Consider the following 19,314-nt stretch of genomic DNA (forward strand, 5'->3'; position numbering starts at 1 on the left):
TAGCGCTCTTTAACGAACATGCATACCCACTACTGCCTAATACCTCACCCTGCTGACGTGAACCTGCTCATTTACCCCAGCACTCGTACGTACCACTCGCCAAGATCTGTTATATTAATGCTATCATAAGCCAGGTTTACAGCACGACGTTCAGCTAATTCGAAACCTCTTATTTATTTCATTGAGTTTTTACGAGCATTAAAAGTTTCTGGTGTCGAAAGAAATAATAAGAGGGGAGGGGAAGGTTCAAAGGAGCTGAAGTGTTCATGCCTTTCCACTGCTAAAGAATAACAACTCAGCAGTTCTCTCTAAATTCTGAATTTTGTTACAGAGCGCTCTCAGCCAAAAGAACTCCAAACATTTTCTGAGGAGGGTTGCTTAGACCCTGGCGCATCCGTCGGTGGCGATGACTGCAGTTATTGACCTCTGTTACTTACTGCAGTCATTTTGCGCGTCCTCCGTAGGCGCGCAGTCCTCACTGTTCCCTTCTCTTTTTCTATCCTCATTCCTTTAACCTGCAGTGGCAGGTAGCACGCAGGTCGACAGCGGGTAAGGCATGCAAGCATGGACAAAAAAGAAGAGAACCCGACGACACGCTGCATTTGTGTTGTCCGGTTCCTCTTCTGTGTTCGTGTCTGCCTGCATTACCTTATCAAGGCCAAAGCCTTAGATGCTTCATCAAACGCCTAGTAGTGACCTTCAGCGTCAACACGGAGTGATGCTAAAGATCATCACCATGTGATGACATCACCCTATGACGACATCATGCCGTCACTTGCCGCCAGGATTTGTGACGTTGTCATGACGTCAGATAAACACGACGTCACATAATGACGCCATCACGTGAGCTCATCGCTTGGTCAAAGGTGAGCCGATCCCGGAGGCACCACAAAAACACATGAGGCGCAGAAAGCTACCACTGTCTTCGATATGGAGGTGGTGCGAAACCACGATCAGTGCAGAAAGCTTTCTGTAGGGGGGGGGAAGGGGGTGTGGGGGGGAGTCAATGCAATCGAATGAAAAAAAAGAGGAGGAAGAAGATGGCTTTCGCCCTTCAGATCGTCTTAGGCAAATTCATAAGAACCATGTGAATTTTTTCAACAGTGATCCTACCAACTACCTCAACTTTCAGTCGTCTAAATGACCTCTTCATTTCTCTCTCATCCTTCTCGCTCTCTGTCTCTTCCTCTGACACTGACACGCACGCTGGTATCGACATCGATGCGCAGATCGTGGCTCCCGTGTCGCCGTACACCACCACACGCGGTAGCCGTGCCAGCCGTGATCAAGTACGCCTCGGAAGCAGCCACGGATCCTCGGGTCACCAGTCCCACTACGGCAACTACGCGAGCGCAAGCAGCAGCACCACTACAGCTCGGCCGCACCAAGAGCAGGTACTCGCCTTCCTCCCTCCCCTCGTCCTCCAGCTCGGGCTACAAGCGAGCACGCTACAACAGGCCATCCTCGGTACGCGGTCCTCCAGCAGTTCGTCCGGCTTCTTCCAAAGGGCATCCCGTAAGCCTTGGCCTCTTATTGGAAATTTTTAGCATTTCTGATATTCCAGTATACCAAAGGGTTCACGAAATACCACGTTACCGGATGATGGCACCGACATCTTGTGACGCTTAGTGCAACCAGAGTTATTCATTCATTAATTTACAATACTGTAAGCGCTCGCGGGCTTTCACATGGATTGCAAAGGACATTATACAGTGCCGTGTACAAAGCAGTTCCAAACGTCGCTGAAAAACTTCAGCTGATTGACAATTAACAAATACACTGTAATAGAGCTTGTTCCATTAGATAATTTTGCAGGGCAGAAAGGAAACTTGAATGCATCAATTCTTGTAGTGTAGGATAAATACCATATAAATGATTTACAAGTTTCTTTGTTTCCGCACTAGTGTGCTTGAGGAGCATAGGTTATAAAAGGCAACTCACTCGGAGTTACGCCGCTGTAAGGATTTACACCACCAGAGAAGTACAATGCAGCATATTTCTGGAATAACAACTTTGTGCTTGCCTGGTTTATCTCGGCCCCCCGCCAGATGGCACCACCTATTCGACCTCTCACATTTACGCCTACGCGTTATCCGGTTCATGGCGTTAACGCAAAGAAGTTTGCGGACAAACCAAAACTCTCTAATAATGCGACAGCCGCGCTAATGACGTCACAATGCCCGAACACCCCGCTTTCTCCTAAAGCTCTGAAGCGTTATTGTGCATGAGGAAATGCTACGCTCTTGAAGGACATTATCACGAAGAAAGTTATGCGACTATGCACCGAGAGGTGCTTCAAAAGAACGTAGCTACGAGAATAGAAGATTCTCGCTGCGACAAGTTGTAAGTTTTTTCGTGTCAGAAACGGAATAACGTCTTGCAGTTTTCGGGGCAGCTTTCCTTGACCTAAGTTAAATCGAAGATAATAGTAGATCAATGATTATAATGTAGCTCGAGCCGTAGCGCTACGTAGCTCTGCATATCAAGTTTTCCTCCACGCATAAGGTATGATGCACGGAGAGCTTCCGCATCGCTGCAGGTAAGCTTTACGAGTTGATGACCTTGAAGCTCAGACGATCTCATTTAAAGAGCAGTTAAGAAAGAAGTCTGAATTCTTAGAAACAATTTACAATTGTTGCGGTTGATGGCATCTCTGGCTTCAGGTTAAGTGGTGGGACGAAATTCGTCACCATTGTCGTGGCTTTGACTCGAGCTGCTGCGACAGCATTTCGCAGGCTGCGACACGTGGTTACGCTCATGTGTCGGTTTAAGTTCCTGTTAAATAACGCCACGTGGTCCAAGATAATCCGACTAGTCCCCACTACTTATAATATCTAGGGGTTTTACGTGCCAAAAACCACGATATGATTATGTGGCACGCCGTAGTGGAGGGCTCCGCAAATTTCGACCATCTGGTGTTCTTTAACGTGCACTGAAATCGCACAGTACACGGGCCTTTCGCATTTCGCCTCCATCGAAATGCGACCGCCGCGGCCGGGATCGAACCCGCAACCTTCGGGTCAGCCGCCGAGCACCGTAACCGCTACACCAACGCGGCGGACGAGTCCCCTCCACTGCGCAACTCAGAATCATATAGTGGTTTTGGCTCGTAGAGCCACAGAATTCAATTATTTTTCTGGGCAAGGATAACTGTTGCTATTCTGATTGTATGTTATTCCTTTTTGCTATTCTTCATTGCTCTGAGTGACGCTCCGCGGGTTATATCAAGGAGATCGCTTGTTCATAAATAGGTTGTGATAAGAAAGGAATGTAATCAACCAAACGGAATCACTGCATTATACGAGCACGGGTCATTGCAAATGAGTTCTGCACAATCCCGCAAGGTGGTGGTCATGTGCAAGCGAAAGCAAGACGGCAGTTATTTATGACATTGTCTCGTGTGCGGTCTGCGCACGCGCACAAGCTATAGCGGTCGTTTCTCTGACGTACGTAGTGCATTTACGTCAAGAATGAATAAGCGGCTGAGATCTTGTTTATGGCTGAATACGGCCACGACACTGTGCTGCTTAACTGTGCAGGTATCAAGTAGTCGCGCAAGTAGACATCGACCTCTCCGGCAAGCACTGAGAGCTGCCGCCATCGGACTGTCACCCCATCACAGTACTTCAAGAACCACCGGACCATGCCACAGGCATCGCGAGCACTTCGACGATCAACGCGTCCTCTGCGAGCGGGGGACGGCATTACTCATAACGTCAACACGTCGCCGGCGGTATAAGTGTGATGCGTCGGGTAGAAACTGTCCACGCCTCTGAATCTACTGGCGCGCTGAATCCGCTGGGACGGATGACTTAGCTGCCGCTTCTCATCTTTCTGTCCTACTTGTTACTGCACAAAGTAGGCTTCTCTGCAAGTCTACTTGAATCGAGCTAGTGAAACCATGTGTGGGCACGAGGTCTCCTCTGACGTGAATAACTCACATCGAGACCGTGCTTGACTTAGGCCAAATCAGCTGCAATTTGTGCGTAAGCACTTCTTGTCATGTTGAAGCGTATCATCGCCTGTTTAATTTCACTACAGTGCTCATCTTCTATTTCTATATACTGTCTTTATTCAGTGACACGGGTCTTTTTTTTTTATTCTCTCTCCCTCTCTCTCTTCATAGAAATCAAGTCCAAATTAATATGTTCCATTCTCGTTTGCTGTTATAGTGAAACATTGGGCTCTGTACTGCATGCGTTTGCAGTTCTCATTACGGGTTAATTTTCTGTCATTCTTTTCTACCCAAAATATTCTTCCATTCGCCTCTCTTAATCCTTCATTCTTCACTGGTCATGATGGGGTTTTTTTAGCAGCTCATAGGCACTTCAAAGGTGAACAGCTCATTTAACTCTCAGTGTTCCAGCTAAAGTGAACCCTTGCTGTGTTGACGAGGCATTTTTTTTAAATATTGTTTTAGTGAGGTCTGGTACCCACCTACTACTAGCTGACATTTCTTTCCCGTACGCATTTACGATATTGAGGCAGTCTTTTAGAGAGCCCCTACAGTGTTCTTTATTGGCCTCTGAAATAATAGCTCGGAAATTTAAGCAGAATAGGAAAGTGCATTCGTAATGATTAAGAAAATATGATTACTATATGACTCGACGTATGTGAAGAGGATCATTATTCAATTAGTTGCTTTTTTCTTAGCTATTTTAAGCAGTGAAGTTAGCTGTCGTTCTGCAAAGCAATAGAAATTTGAAAACAAGAAGAAACTTTTTCGCGGTGCTTACAGTTCCTCATCTAGTACGCGATGAATACCGCCGTTATGCTGCGGCCGCGCACGAAAATTCTCGCAGTAACGCAAAGTTAGAGAAATCTGCTCGCACTCAGTGTACCAAGCGCTTAAGCACATACCTGTAGTCGTGTCAGTGTTCTCAGTATCGATACTCTGCCTTTGAACAGACCGGAAAGAATGACTTGAATGGAACAGGAAACGCACCGCAAAGTGATGCCGACCAATCGGCAGCGACATCGGGTCCTGCTTAGAAAAGAATGTGATGTTTAGCGCACTCTATAAAAGAAAGACACGGATGGCTGCAAATTGCGAAGTTTCAGCGGGCCACGTGTAGCTCAGGGGCTTGCGTGCGTGTGTGCCAAACATTTGCAGCCACCCCCCGATGCCGCGGCAAGAGAGACGTGTAGCAAGGTCCCAAATGCTGGTACAATATGTGCCCTCTTAAGTTCGGACATCCCAACCTCTTCACAAGCATAACTCGTATAACAAGAGTACTGAGCTATTTTTGGGGTGACAACTGACATCGTTCTTCCATTGCGACATGTCAGCCGCACATCAGCGTCAGGCAGTCAGCGGTGTGTTTTTTTTTCTTTAATGTACATTTGACCGCCGGTCGAATGAACCGCCCTGTTTTCACATGTGTCAAGCGCAGTCGCGCATTGTAACCCTCGCGAAGGTACAGAATCCATGCTCATGTTTTGACTCACTGAACTTAATTGCCAATAGTTACTTTATGGCTGTTCTAACACAGCAAAGATTTCCACGCCATACGCGATCGAATCGTCCCTCTACGATTCTTTACTAAGACTTAATTGTATTGCGCTGCTCCTGCGGTAGCTCACAAAAGTTTAAAGACGTTCATCAGCATTTAGTGTCGTAAGAGGCATCTCTTGAGCTGTTGAACAATTCAACTAATTAAGTGTGGTTCATTCGTTTTCGAAGAAAGCCTGGTCTGTAAAAACATATCCAACTGAACGTATAAGTTGTCAACCACCTTGTGACCCCATCTCATTTTGAATAACGAGAAAGGCTATTCGGTGCTGCTTCTCCTTAACGGTAGTAGCTGGGCGGCACGACATTTTACGAATTCCTAACGAATGACGCCAGTCAACTGTTAACGAGTAACGGTAAAGTAAGACTTACGGCTCTTCCACCGGGGAGCGCCTCTGAAGAACATGACATGCCTTTTCAAATATCCGAGTTCAGGAGCCACTAGGGACAACTTAGTGGTTGGTCCACTGTAGAGACGGGTCAGCAGCTGAGGACTACACGAATGCTGTGACGCGACATTCCTATCTTTCACCGGTGAACAGGACGCGTATCGCGTTTGCTTTGAGGCCCTCGATGACAAAGCTTCGCTCAGTCGGTGGGAACGAGTTGTTCGCTTCGCCACGGTGACACGCCATAAGGTTACTGACCCTTCTGGGTGACGGGCCAGTTACATATAAAAAAAAAATCGAGTGCATACTCCAACAGGTATAGCAATCGGCGAAATATTGAGGTTGTTATTTATTACCTCTCCGAGGCCTGGAGCCCGAGTTTCTTACGACCCCACCAACTTCATTGTGTAGGAAGAACCGGCTTGAGCTCTTCGAGCGCACGGCTGCTTCTTCCACAGTTCCTGGGCACTTCTCGTGGATATAAGCCTTTGCGGATGCGCTGTACCTTCGACAACGCCGTGCCCTCCTCCTTGGGCTGCACCAGCACATCAACGTCATGGTTGCCGACAACCGTAGCCGCGGCTAAAGTTTAAGTCGCGCCTTAGGGCGACGTTAGTTGAACGCGTTCCAGGTCGAATGCTAACCTTCTCGCTTCCGAGGTTGTGGATATCAGCATGTCTGCCAACTGCTACCGTCGGAGAACTTTTGCTCATTTCTTCGAATACACGTTTGTAATCTGTCAGAGCATCAACTGAATGAACTGTGTGCGCGCGTCAGCGGATCGACGAAGAACGGACCTGTGAACACAAGCCGTCATCCATTCCGCGTTCAACCTTGCCCGGCTGCTTATGCTTAGTTTAATGCTTCTTTTCTCTCATTGAAACCTACAGAAGCAGCAGATGTTCAGACATGAGAAGCAGGAAAAGGTAACGCCACTCTTAAACAACGGTGCGATAATAGCATCAAAGAACGATCAACGTTTCTGGCATGGTGACCATAACGCTGCTTGTCTGCGGTGCTCGCACATTCCTGAAGGGTCAGGTCAAAAACACAGACTGGCTATCTCGATCGTCGGCAGCCATTTATCGTCTCCGCGAAGGCTCCGAAAGAAGTGCTCACTTTGTGTTGTTGTTGTTTTATTTTTATTTTTTGCCCATTTTGTATTGTTCCTTCGGCATTAACAAGTGCTTCACGCTCTCAAGCAATATGGGTGTATACCTTGTTCAAGCAAACGTGTGTATCTCTGTGTGCGTGTATGCGTGTGTGTTGTATCTGTGTACGGTGCCACCGGGCTCACTGTAAACGAACGTGCGAATGAAAATGTGTTGCCCTGCAAAAGTATAGGCATCCCATGTATTCAAGGAAGCCTCACGAAGACGAAAACGAACGGTGTTAAGTAGGACTGACAACTGGGCGAGTTGGTAGTGGATTCCTTATTACGAAATCGACGCGACTGAGTAGGACGACAATACTGAAGACGCACGGACACAAGCGCCGTGTTTGTGCGGCTTCAGTCTTGTCGTCTAACTCCGTCGCGCCGTTTTCGTAATAACGAACGGTGTTGTATGGCTTTTAATACAACCTTTTCTGGAGACAAATGCTTTGAATGCTGCCTGATTCATTGCATGGATTACATAGCTCCACTTAAATCTGCCTAATTCACGTAACAGTAAGCACAGAAGTAATATCCGTGTTGCAGATGCCTGCAGATTCACCATTCCTGGTGCATGGGTTCAAGGTCGTTCATTTCAATTAGACGAAGTGTAGCTGAAGCGAGCGCTGACAAACTGCTAATGTCATTCATGCTTGTTCATGTTGTAAAGCAGTGGACCCGGCGAACTAACTTCACCATAATATTGATCCGCAAGCAGCCCGAACATTCCGACATGGCTTAGAATTGATAAATATGCTACGGAGAGCTTCAATGACTTCCGCCAGTTCGTTGTCATAGCACCACGTTGTCAACGCTGGTTCTACTTCTCTTTTGATTGTGTGTGTGCGTATGTGCGTGTATGCGTGCTGTCCTTAGAACTTCATTCGCAATATGTATGGTGCAGGAATGGTAATGCTCATAATGTTAACTATTATGCTCCATTTACCATCGAAAACTAGACCTTTTTTTTTCTGGTAACGTCAGCAGTAATTTGAGGCTGACCTTTACATTCGAAATGACGGGAGGATTAGTGCTAGAGCCTGAGCATGGCCAGCCCGGCATGTTTCGCGCACTTTACCTGCAAAACTGACTGTTAAGTATGAAAAAAAAAACTATACGTGACGTCTGATTTTTTTTAAAAAATGTGTTCTGTATTACTAGACTATCGTGAAAAGGCAGCAATGCGGATACGTCGTTCCAGGTTGGCCTAGAATAAAGCAATTTGCAAGCTCAGTATAAAGTACTGAGCCGAGCACTGTTAGCGCAATAGTTATGGTAACCCCATTCGATGTTGGTGGCGAATCGCATGTGGCTGTCAACTCAGAGCCGCAGTTAACTAGAGGATATTTGCCGAGGTTGCCGCATGGGTGTGTTTGTGTCGAGCTCAAGGCGAGCTCCCAGCAGGAGCAGAGAGGGAAAGAACGCACTGCCTTTTCTTTATTTTGTTTTTTCTTGATGTTTGTGTTTCTTATTCCCCCCTGGCTTTGTGTGATGCCCACGGCCATGGCAGCGCCACGCCAAACTCCGATGCCGGGTTGCAACACTGCGGGGCAGTGAGCGGCCGCACGCGACGCTAACCTCAATAAAATAATTGCTCAAATAAGGCGTGTCTTTTCTTCCCTACCCGGTGTGGCCGTGGGGGCTAGGAGCAACGCTCTCCGCATCTGGTGTTCATCTTCTTTCTTTAAATCCTCAGGACTGCTCATCGAAGTTACGGAGATTGCAAATTGGGTGCGTTTGTAACTATCCATGTCCAATTCAGCACCATTTTTAACAGAAACAGGTCTATGAATGTGTGCTCATCGAGGGTTGGGGTCAACAGCACGTCCTTTGTTACTCTCTAATGAAGAAAGGCAACGAACCAGGGTAAGAAAACCGCACGCGGTTTGTTACCCTCAGGAGCGGGAAACGTTAAATGAGTCCTCAACCAGTTTACCAAGTAATCATCGAATGACTTCAGTAACGGAGGTAATTGCTTCACGAATCGATTGCCGCAAAAATTTCTCGAATCCGTCAAAAACAAGCGGAGTTACGGGGATTTGTCGCACTTTCCCTGTTCACTCGCCCAAACGAGTGTGCTTGAAGCTACACAGGTAGGGACGGCACTGGCGAAAGAAGTTACGTCAGCGCCGGTCATGACCTTGAGCGCGCGGCTCCTGCTGTTATTAACGTGAGCGCTAGCGCGGCTACTGCGTAATCTTCGCAAACTATGGAGCGCGGCGCCGGGACGTGGCTGCTCCCCATGGCAAGAAGCGCATCTGATCCAAACGCCACTCTTGACTTAGGTAGACTATTGGTCAATAGCCTGCTATTTGTTGTGTGACGCCAAACAGCAGGTGCCGGCAGCTCATAAGAGAGTGAGCACCTGCCTCTGTATGAAAGGAGGGCGCTGAGAAAATGTCAACTTCGCGCTCCGCTTCTAAATTCTTCTTGCCGTGCACGACTGCAAGACTTGGCTGGGCTTTTCATAGCAGCGTTTATTCAGAAGCAGAGCGCAAAGTTGGAACAAGCTCTTTTCAATTAAGAGTAGTTCGGCGACCGCCAGCGGCTGTCCCATGACGTCGGCTAGCATATTCCCACATATATAGCTACCATGATCCGATAGCAGCTTTCTCCGGACAGGATGTTTACATCAGTGCACAGTTTCTAGCTTTTACTGTGTATATCAATTGGCTCGGTTTTTGTTGCTGCCCACATATGGTTAGGTAGGCTACATTAGAGCCGGCTATCCCGACAGATAGTAAGTTGTTTCGACTACCATTTCCCCATAAATGCATTTACACGTTAAATGAACAAACAACACATTAGTTCAACCACAAATATATGTAAAAACACTAACAACTCTATAGCAGAAGAAGCGTTAAAGTCCGTGCAACTGTTCGGTAAAACGCTGCCGTATTCTTGAAGAAGAAGTAAATAATCATTAATGAAGTGGAAGGACGAGAGGTAGGCCTGGAAAGCGGGTGTCTAGCCTGCTACTCCTCACAGGGGTAAGGGGAAAAGGGAGAGAAAAAGTGGGGGTATGATGACGCTGACTATGATATAGTACAAAAGGTCGCTGTACACACACTCCTGTGCGGGGAGGCGCACTACGCGCGAAAGTTGTTATATCATGGCACACGCTCTAAAGACGAGCATCTAAACCTGTCTCGCTTAGAAACCTTAATAAGCACTTCAAACTGCGTCGGACGTGGTCTACCCGGTCCCAAGAGCCCAAAACTTCCACTGCAGTGCTCCTGTTCTTTCTCGTGTTAGTACATTTACTCACCGAAGGTGCTCAGGCTCGCGCCCTCAGGATTTGCGTAGGAGCACCTCGATGTGCTTCTACACGTGGCACTATTGGAGAAGCACGTGTCTGTGAAACATCGCGCTTGTCTTCAGCACCAGCCTTTTTGAACATTGCTGGCTGTCCACTGACGCATATGGCCGCCAATACCATAGGCTTCAAGAGCATTCAGAATCGCGTCATGCAGAACATTGTGCAGCCTTGATGTCAAGGAAGACTGTAGCCGTCAATCGGTGGCGCCGTTTCTGATGCTCAACGGTCGTTACTAAATCGGGAATCCAGACGATCTACGAAGCACGTAAGTGTTTGTCTTTCGGCCGCGTATTGAGGGAACACGCACAGGATCTGGTGTATAGTCTCTGACGTGTGACACATACTGCATTTAGGGTTTTGCTGCTGTCCAATTTTATAAAGGTATCGTAGGGTATACGCAACACCCAGTCGTAATCTATGCAGTAGTGTTTCTTGGTCTCTTCTGAGCCAGAACGGAAGCCGAAAAGATGACAAGAATCTAGTCTGCAAAGGCACTCCGGCGATGGTCGGGGTCATCCCATAATCGTGTAATGGAGGTTTTCATCGAGCTAGAAAGCAAGGCGTTGATGTCATACCGAGAAACGTGAATTGATATGAATTCGCCGTTAGTGTACGCCATTTTTGCTACTGTGTCAGCTTGCTTGTTCCCAGCTATGCCACAGTGACATCCATTGCAATGTTATAGTATGTCGGGGTTGAGACACCTCAGTTAGCATATTCATTATGTCGTATAGACGATTTTCCGCAGCGGCGCACGGGCGCTGCCATGTTTGTTCACGTGATCGTAACTGGCCTTCCCCCAGCCATTTGCACAGCCAACGCATTGGGCCAGCGAAGCGGCCGTGGCCGTACCACACAAGCTGGTTGCAGCAGGGTGTAAGCAATGACATGCTTGCGCAGCAAAACATAGTTCTACATGTAATCGCCTCAAAGTTGAAAACGTTGAGACATTTGCGTTTGTTTGGTACGTACCACGCCACAACGATAAGCGATATGTTTAATATACTTTGTATTTGTGGTGTATACCTTTAATTCTTGTATTAGCAACCGCCATTACCTGGGGTTACAAGCCAACACGGCAGCACCCATGCAGACGCGACAGCCCGCTTCCTTCTGAACTCGCGCTTTCTACTCGCCCACTGTCCTCACAGCAATAAATAATAGGCAAAATCGGCCATCGCTTTGTGTCCGCTCACGCTGGAGAAAAACCGTCAGGTATGCTTTGTCTTTATTATTACGATCAGCTTTGTTTATTTAGCCATGCCTGCTAAGCCTTGTCTCTGACAATATGAGAATGAATCTTGGAAACACTGCATAATGCCAACGAGTACATTGCTCTCGAAGCTTCAGGACGCGAATATAAAGCCAATAAATGCATAGGTTTTTAACTTACGGGCCACACAGCGCAGGACGACGACATGATAAATTCGAGGCGGAAAGAAACTGCATCCACAGGTGCCGCCATGTTTACTTTTCCGGCGCTGCCGTCTGCTCGTTTTTACTCGCGTGCGCGCAGACGCTATGGGAACGCCGAGCAGACGACGCGACGCGGATGGAGACATATTGAGCAGCGCTGCCAAAGGCCACGGCAGGGGGATGGCCATGGAGACGGCCACGGTAGGGGGACGGCCACGGTGCGGTGGCGCCATCTAGTTTTGATTTAATAAACCAGGTGCGGAAAATCGTCTGTACCAGAGGATTGTACGCAGTTCCTTGCTTCATGTAACTGCTGATTAGTTATAGTGCCGGCTTAGAGTCTCAACATAATGTCCGTTCCGCGGGGCTCTGCTGTACCATGTAGCGCTTAGCTTGTCGGACGCCGGTCAGCTCAGCTGCATTAGACGATGTAGTACAGTGCGCTATCTTGAATCGCTGCGTGGTGCCCATGTGATGTACCGTGAAAGCTCCTACTGAGGAGGTCTGTGTGACAGAGCCATCAGCGAAAATGTGCACTGTATGTGCACATTTTCGAAAATGTGCACTGTGTGTGTATGATTAAGTGAAATACTCAAGTCCAGCGGTTGGTATTGTCGACTTTGTTATCCCAGGGATCGAAAGTTGCACGACTGGCTTAGACACTGTCCATAAAGGTATCCCTTTGAATTATGCGGTGCATAATTCAAAGGCAGCAGACCTTGCTGCGGCATCGTAGCTTCCGAGTAAGCAGCATTGGGCAGTATGTTAGTAACGTCTGCAAGTGAATGGCCTTTGTGCTTAGTCAATAATCTCAGATGTACTCGCAGTGGCTCGTGTTGAACATAAACGCGAGCTGGATGGGCACGTGCTTTTGCAATAGTCCCCCATGAAGAAGCACGCCGAGGTAATCCTAGGCAAATTCTGAGAGCGCGAGATGGAGCATCTTCTAGGGTACAGATAGCAGTTGTACTAGTACGAGAAAGAACAGGAGCACTGTCGCCGACGTATCCAACAAAAAGTGCCTGGTATAGCTGCAGTAGAGATTATTTCGATGGCCCCCAGAATTTTTCAGACATATGGCGAATGACCTGGACAAAGCTGTCTAGTTTTTTCTTAGTGCGCGATGTGTTTTGACCAAGATATATCGTGGTCGATGATAACTCCGAGAAGCTTTGGTGAGTTACCGAAGGTATGACCTTCCCATCAATCACAACAAGGTAGCAAGCCATTGACTTTCTCTGAATGCCAGGGTTACACTTTTCGTCTGTGAGAGTTGTAGTCCGCGGATATTGAGGTATGTGGATGTTATCGATGCAGCACGTTGTAGCTTCATTTGTACTTGAAAACTAGTTGGATCGTGGTCCGAAATCAGATGTCGTCTACGTACAAAGAGACCGAGATTTCGCCTCCTAACTTTTTAACGAGGCCCATGAGTACGATATTCAACAATGTTGGGCTCAAGACTACTCCTTCAGGCACGCAACGATAGACGGGACGATTGCTTGTATCACCGTCTACAGTTGTCATAAATATTGTTTTTTCTTGAAGATAGCTGGCTATCCACTGATTCAGAATCGCGTTATGCAGAACATTGTCCAATGCACATTTGATGTCAAGGAAGACTGCAGCCGTCAATCCGTAGCTCCGTTTCTCATGTTCAACGGTTGTTACTAAGTCGATCATGCTTTTGATGAATGATCTTCCCTTTCGGAAGCCAGACGTCAAGTCCGCATATACCCTTTGCTTCTCCAGAAACCATCCTAAGCGCAACAGAACCATTCGTTCCATGAGTTATCCTGTACAACTGGCAAGCGCCACAGGTCTGTAAGAAAGCATATCACAGGGAGACTTGTCTGGTTTCGGCAATGTCACGACCTTGCTTGTTTTCCAATGTGTAGGAACAGTTCCAGACGCCCATGAAATGTTGTACAAAGACAGAAATTCTTCTGTCGCTCGAGGGCCAAGATGGCGCAGGGCAGAACAGGTAATTCCATCAGGCCCAGGCGCACTGGAACGTTGTGAAGTTGAAATCGCCGCATGCAGCTCCTGCAGCGTGAAAGGAAGGTCGAGACGGGCGTCTACTGCAGGGGTGTGCATCGAAGCAGTGAAACGACCGTTGTTGCAGAACCAGATAGGTGTAAGCAGAATTCTTCCGCGATGTGCTTCTCGCTGCATGTCCTAGTGATGCCCCATGCGTAGAATGGACGTAGTTGCTGAGGAGAAGATTTTACAACGTGCCATATCTTAGACAACGATTTTCGTGGGCTCAAGGTGGAGCAAAATGACTTCCAGTTTTGTCGGGCAAGCTTTTCTAAGCATCTCTGAATTCTCCTGCACACGGCGGCAGGTCCTCAGGTTTGCGATCGATTTTGTTCGCCTGTGTTTCCGCTCAGCTCGACGCCGAACTGCCCGCAGCTCTTCATATACCGCATCATCAGGTTTCCTAGAATTAGATGCTGTGACGACGCGTGTTGTCTGCACTGCTGTGCCAATTCGTTCTTCAATCTCTGTACAAGAAAATGAAACCACACGACTTTTCCAGCTCATCTTGAAAAGCCTCCCAATCCGTGTATCGCCTACGAATGCTTGTAACGCCGGTATACCATCGTAGTTCTACATAAGTAGGCAGGTGATCCCCGCCATATGTTTCGATATCTGTGAACCAGGCACCAGACGATGAAAGGCACCGAGAAGTGATATATAAATCAAGACAGCTGCTGTACGTTGCGCCACGGAATTATGTCACGGAAGTATATATTCCTGCAACACACGAATGACCTTTTGAGGCGGTCCTTTTATCAGATGCATTGCAAGCATTCATAAAAGAAAGAGGGGGAATGAATCAAGGGCCCCTTTGTTGTTATACTCAGCTGTATGAAGCCAACTGATGATGAGGCCAAGGAAAGCATATGCAGTGTTATTTGGGGTGTTTAATTGAAGGGCGTTCAGCTGCCAGCTCGAATAAGATCCAAAGCCCACGACCACGTGTTCTTTGATCCAGTTGCTGTGGTTGGGACCAACGCATGTGGGTATGGTATAACGAGTCGGGCGTACTCTTCCCAGTGCGAAAACTTGCGGTGGTAAGGGCGGGATGAATGGCATCATCTAAGCTATAGTAGAGAGAGAGAGAGAGACAACTTACATCTAGAATGAAGTAGGTACCACTGTCTAATCGAAAGCTAATCCAAAGGGAATCTGTATGGATGGGCCAACCAATTCACTTCGCTAATTTTAAAGGGGTCATTAACCACTTTTCCAAGTGATTATCGAACCACCTCAGCATTGGAGTTCACAGCCTCACGAATCAATTGCTACAAATTTTGCTCGAATCCGTCAAGAATAGGCTGTGTTACAGGGATTTGTCGCCCGCATTTAAGCGCTTTGCCTCTTCACTCGTCCAGACGAGAGCGCTAGAAGCTACACAGGGAAGGATGGCACGGGCAAAGAAGTTTGAGCGCTCGCACGAAACACGATCGCTATCTCCCGCTATGATTCGTGTGCGCGAGTGTGGCTCACTGCGTAATGTTAACAGACCATGGAGCACGGCGCCGTCAAGTGACGGCACCCAGTGGCAAGAAGCGCATTTGATCCAAACTCCGCTAGAATGCTATCTGCTGTGTGACGCCAAACAGCAGGCGCCGGCAGCTCCGAAGAGAGACAGCACAAGCATTTGTATGAAAAGTTATCATGTCAGATAATTTATACCTTCAACGCCGAACGTCTTGGAAAACCTTAGGGAGCGTCCTCACACCAGTGCTAAGCCAAATATGACATTTTAGATACAAACAGCTAATGAACTTTTATTTTCCAACGAGCTTAATGTGTACATTAAAACAGAAAAAAATTACACCATCTCCCGCTAAAAGGGACCATGAGGCGATGCGAAGCTGGAGCACTTGCACGATCGCGTTTCGTTGGCGCTCGTTGGGCATGCTACCGACCTCGCGTCGTGGAACGGGAAGAGGAACGCTACGCGCGTCGTGTCTTCCCTCTAGCCTAGCCGTTAGTTCTCACAGGGCGAGCGGGGAACGCGGTCGACAGGCGCGCGAGAGGGGGGGAGCGTAGGAGAGGAAAGGAGGGGGAGGAGGATGCGCATGCGCAGTAAGGGTGGTCACGCCGCACACCACCACCACCACCGGATTGACCTGTGCCATAGGATGCTTCGCATCTAAAAAAACACTCAAGCTTCTAGCGGACTCCAGCTGTTCCGACTTTTTCACAGAGGTGAAGGGCGGGTGCAGCGCTGTTTTGCGGGTGGAGCTAGAGTGACCACCCGTCCCGCGACTCTCGGAACTGTCCCGCATTGGGGCCTGTTGTCCCAAGTCCCAAAAGAGATACAAAAATCTTCAGAAACATCCCACATTTCACACTTTATTATTGTTCGGCAGCGCCTTGAGTTCAGCTGCATTTTGCCGCCCTGTTCGAGTACGTGCTCGCCGCAAGCACTCCGACCGTCCGAAAAACTCAGCTAGCCGCGCGGTTCACGGCGGAGTAAGGTAAGAAATGTGAATTCAAGAAAGTGAAACGTCGAGCACTTCCCAAGCTCATTATGATTAACGTGCGGAAACTATGCCACAGCTGTTTTGTGACTATCTTTTAGCTGCCGAATTTTTATGGCAATATTAATTACTTTGTGTCGGAGCATATTGCAGTGATTACATGAAAGGGCACTTGATCTCGCTTTCACCAACCACGTGTAAGCGCACGCATTTCAAATCTGGCGGCGGATTCGCGACATCGCGGTATCTCGCTGGCCAAACATATAGACTCGCGCATGTAGACTTCGCCGTGCCGAAAACGCAGCGTTGCGAGATCGCGAAGCTGAGGCAATTCGCCAGTGGAGAGCCGAAGACACCGAAATGCGACCTCGAGAAGCGGAGGCAACCGATAGGGGTGAGCGAATATTCGAAAATCTCGAATAACGAATCGAAAAGTATTCTATGCGATTCGGTACTCGAATGGAATAGCACATATTCGAAATACCGAGTATTTTTAAAGACGATAGTCTTTCTTGGGGAACTTAAACGCAGAAATTTTGGTCTGTCTGTCTTTCTGTCTGTCTTTCTGTTTGTCGGCACGTCCCTCGATTCAGCCACTCGGCCAAAGTTGAACCACTTGCCCAAGGGCCAGCCGTCTTGAACTGGTACGGCTGTTCATACTTGTGAACGTTGTCGATCAAAAAGTAAATATCATGCATATCTGAGGTGCAACATCACTAGGTAAGTATTAGGTGGCGTGTTCCTTTAATAGAAAATGCATACATACGTAATTTTAAGGACCCTAGTTTCTTAAGCTGCGCTGAAAATGCATAAGAATGGAAGCTTGAGCGAGTTGGTATGCGTTCATCTTTGTTGAAACAGCGCTCACTAGACGACGACGAAGTAAAAGAAGGCACAGAACAGGCGCTGCCTGTCCTGTGCCTTCTTTTACTTCGTCGTCGTCTAGTGAGCGCTGTTTCAACAAAGCTGAAAATGCGACTGCGCTGAAATTTGCCTTCCTCCGTGCCCTTCGCACGAGCTCATTGTTGTGTTTCGGTTTCGGTTCTGTTGCACTGTACGAATGCCATGGGTTGGTGTTGAAAAACTTTAGTTTTGAGAAGGCCAAGAAGGTGAAAAAAAATATTTCAAAAATGAAAAAGCAGCGTTGTGGGCGGCCTTCAGGCTGCCGGTTGTGGGCGCCGCTCTGGCGTTCCTGTTTTACCCAGGCGACGTGTAAATAAAAGAGTGTGTGGAGAGTACTCGTTGAGTGCGGACGTTTCTCTGCTTCAGCGCTTCGCGCCAAACCGCGTTTTCGGGCTGGCTGGCGTCCCCGCCGGTCGCGTTGGTCACCGCCGGTCGTCGCCTGCTGCTGCGCCGGGACTACCAGCACGCAACACAGCACTCATGTTTCCCGACGTATTGCCAGATGGCGTCCATATCTCACACAGCGCCTCTTCTATCGTCTTTACACGACATTTGCAGCGAAGCACGCAGATACGCGGCCAAGGTTTTTAATTCGAAAAATATTCAAAAGCTATTCGAACAGTATTAAACTTGTATTCGTATTCGATTCGTTGTCATCACTATTAGATTCGTATTCGATTCGGTTCTAAAATTTACTAGTATTCGCACACCCCTAGCAACACAGCAACGAAGGGTTGCTGCTACTGCTGAAGGCAGCAAGGGTCACTGCAAGGAATGCCGCAAGGGGGATCATCGCCGATAGACAGCTTTGCACTCGACCAGCCTCACTAAGTACGTGGCCCGTAAGAGAGAGAGAGACAGAAACGTAATTAAAAAAAAGTCCGGCGAGTTCTTCGGGGATTTGGGCTAAAATCCCCACCTAGGCGTCGGCCACGAGCCCTTGAGCTCTGGCGGCTGCCTCGGCCCGCTGGACGGCCCAGAGTTGGTCCTCGAGGGCGAAGCTGAGCAGTGCAGTCTTCCAGCGCGTTCGGTTGGAGGCTGCGTGTCCGTCTGGAACATCACCTCTGTCACACTCCCATTACATGTGTTCCAGGGTTGCCCTGGCCTCGCAAAACTTGCATCTTGGCGAATGAAGCTCTCGTAAGTTTTAATTTTTTTTGACCTACCTCAACGAGGTCGCCCACACCCGCGCGCGCGAGCTAACCCACCGCGCCGGGTTGGACGGTGGCGGTACCTCGGGGACTGGTCGGGAGGTTTTTCGAGATCCTTTATTCACGTTCCACGAGGTTTGTAAGCACTACCAGCTGTCTAGGAGAACGTTTCCTCTTCCGCACGAGAAACTCTCCAGGCCTCAGGCCGCCACGCTTCGCATGCTGCAGACCATGTCTTATCCTAGTCTATCAACTCTAAGTTCTTACACGGATGCTTTTGAACCGGACTGTCCCGATTGTGGCGCGAGAAGCAGTTTAGATCACATGCTCTGGCGGTGTCCCTCCTTACGGGGCCCTCAACGCCTCACTGAAGAAGAGTGGTGCTCCGAGCTAAGGAGCTCGAATCTACTACACCAATTAAGGGCTGTCCAGAGGGCCCACGACGCGGCGGTGAGGCTTGGCCTCCCCGTCCCCACGTGGGAGCGGCCCGCGGCGCTGCCGCCCTGAACGGCTGCGGTGCTCCTCAGGACTATCTTAATAAAGTTCATTGTCTGTCTGTCTGTCCTAGGTGGAAGTGGCTTTTCCAGCATAGTCTCAGCCAGCGCGCGACCTTCTTTACGCCAGAAAAAAAGACGCCTTTTCGGTTGTACTCCGCTGGCGAACCTACTATTCTTGCTTTGTCAATGTAATGTGTTAGGCCACCTTTAAAATAAGAGACGGTTGTTCACAATGAAACTAGCGCCTTCGGCTGAAGTGATGGCCTCATTTACCAAAAACAATTTTGTCAACACGTCTATACCTAATGCTGAAACCAGAAGCATTAACGTACACGCCCATAAGTATCACTAAATATTGAAGAAGGTACAGGAACATCAGTAGATTAATATTTCTAATTACTCGTCGCGTGAGCAAATGTAACATTGAGTTGTTATTGATGTTTTTTCTAAACACACAATCCGGCAGCACTGCCAT

The sequence above is a fragment of the Rhipicephalus sanguineus genome, chromosome 1, assembly GCF_013339695.2.
Source record: "Rhipicephalus sanguineus isolate Rsan-2018 chromosome 1, BIME_Rsan_1.4, whole genome shotgun sequence".
Taxonomy (NCBI): Eukaryota; Metazoa; Arthropoda; class Arachnida; order Ixodida; family Ixodidae; genus Rhipicephalus; species Rhipicephalus sanguineus.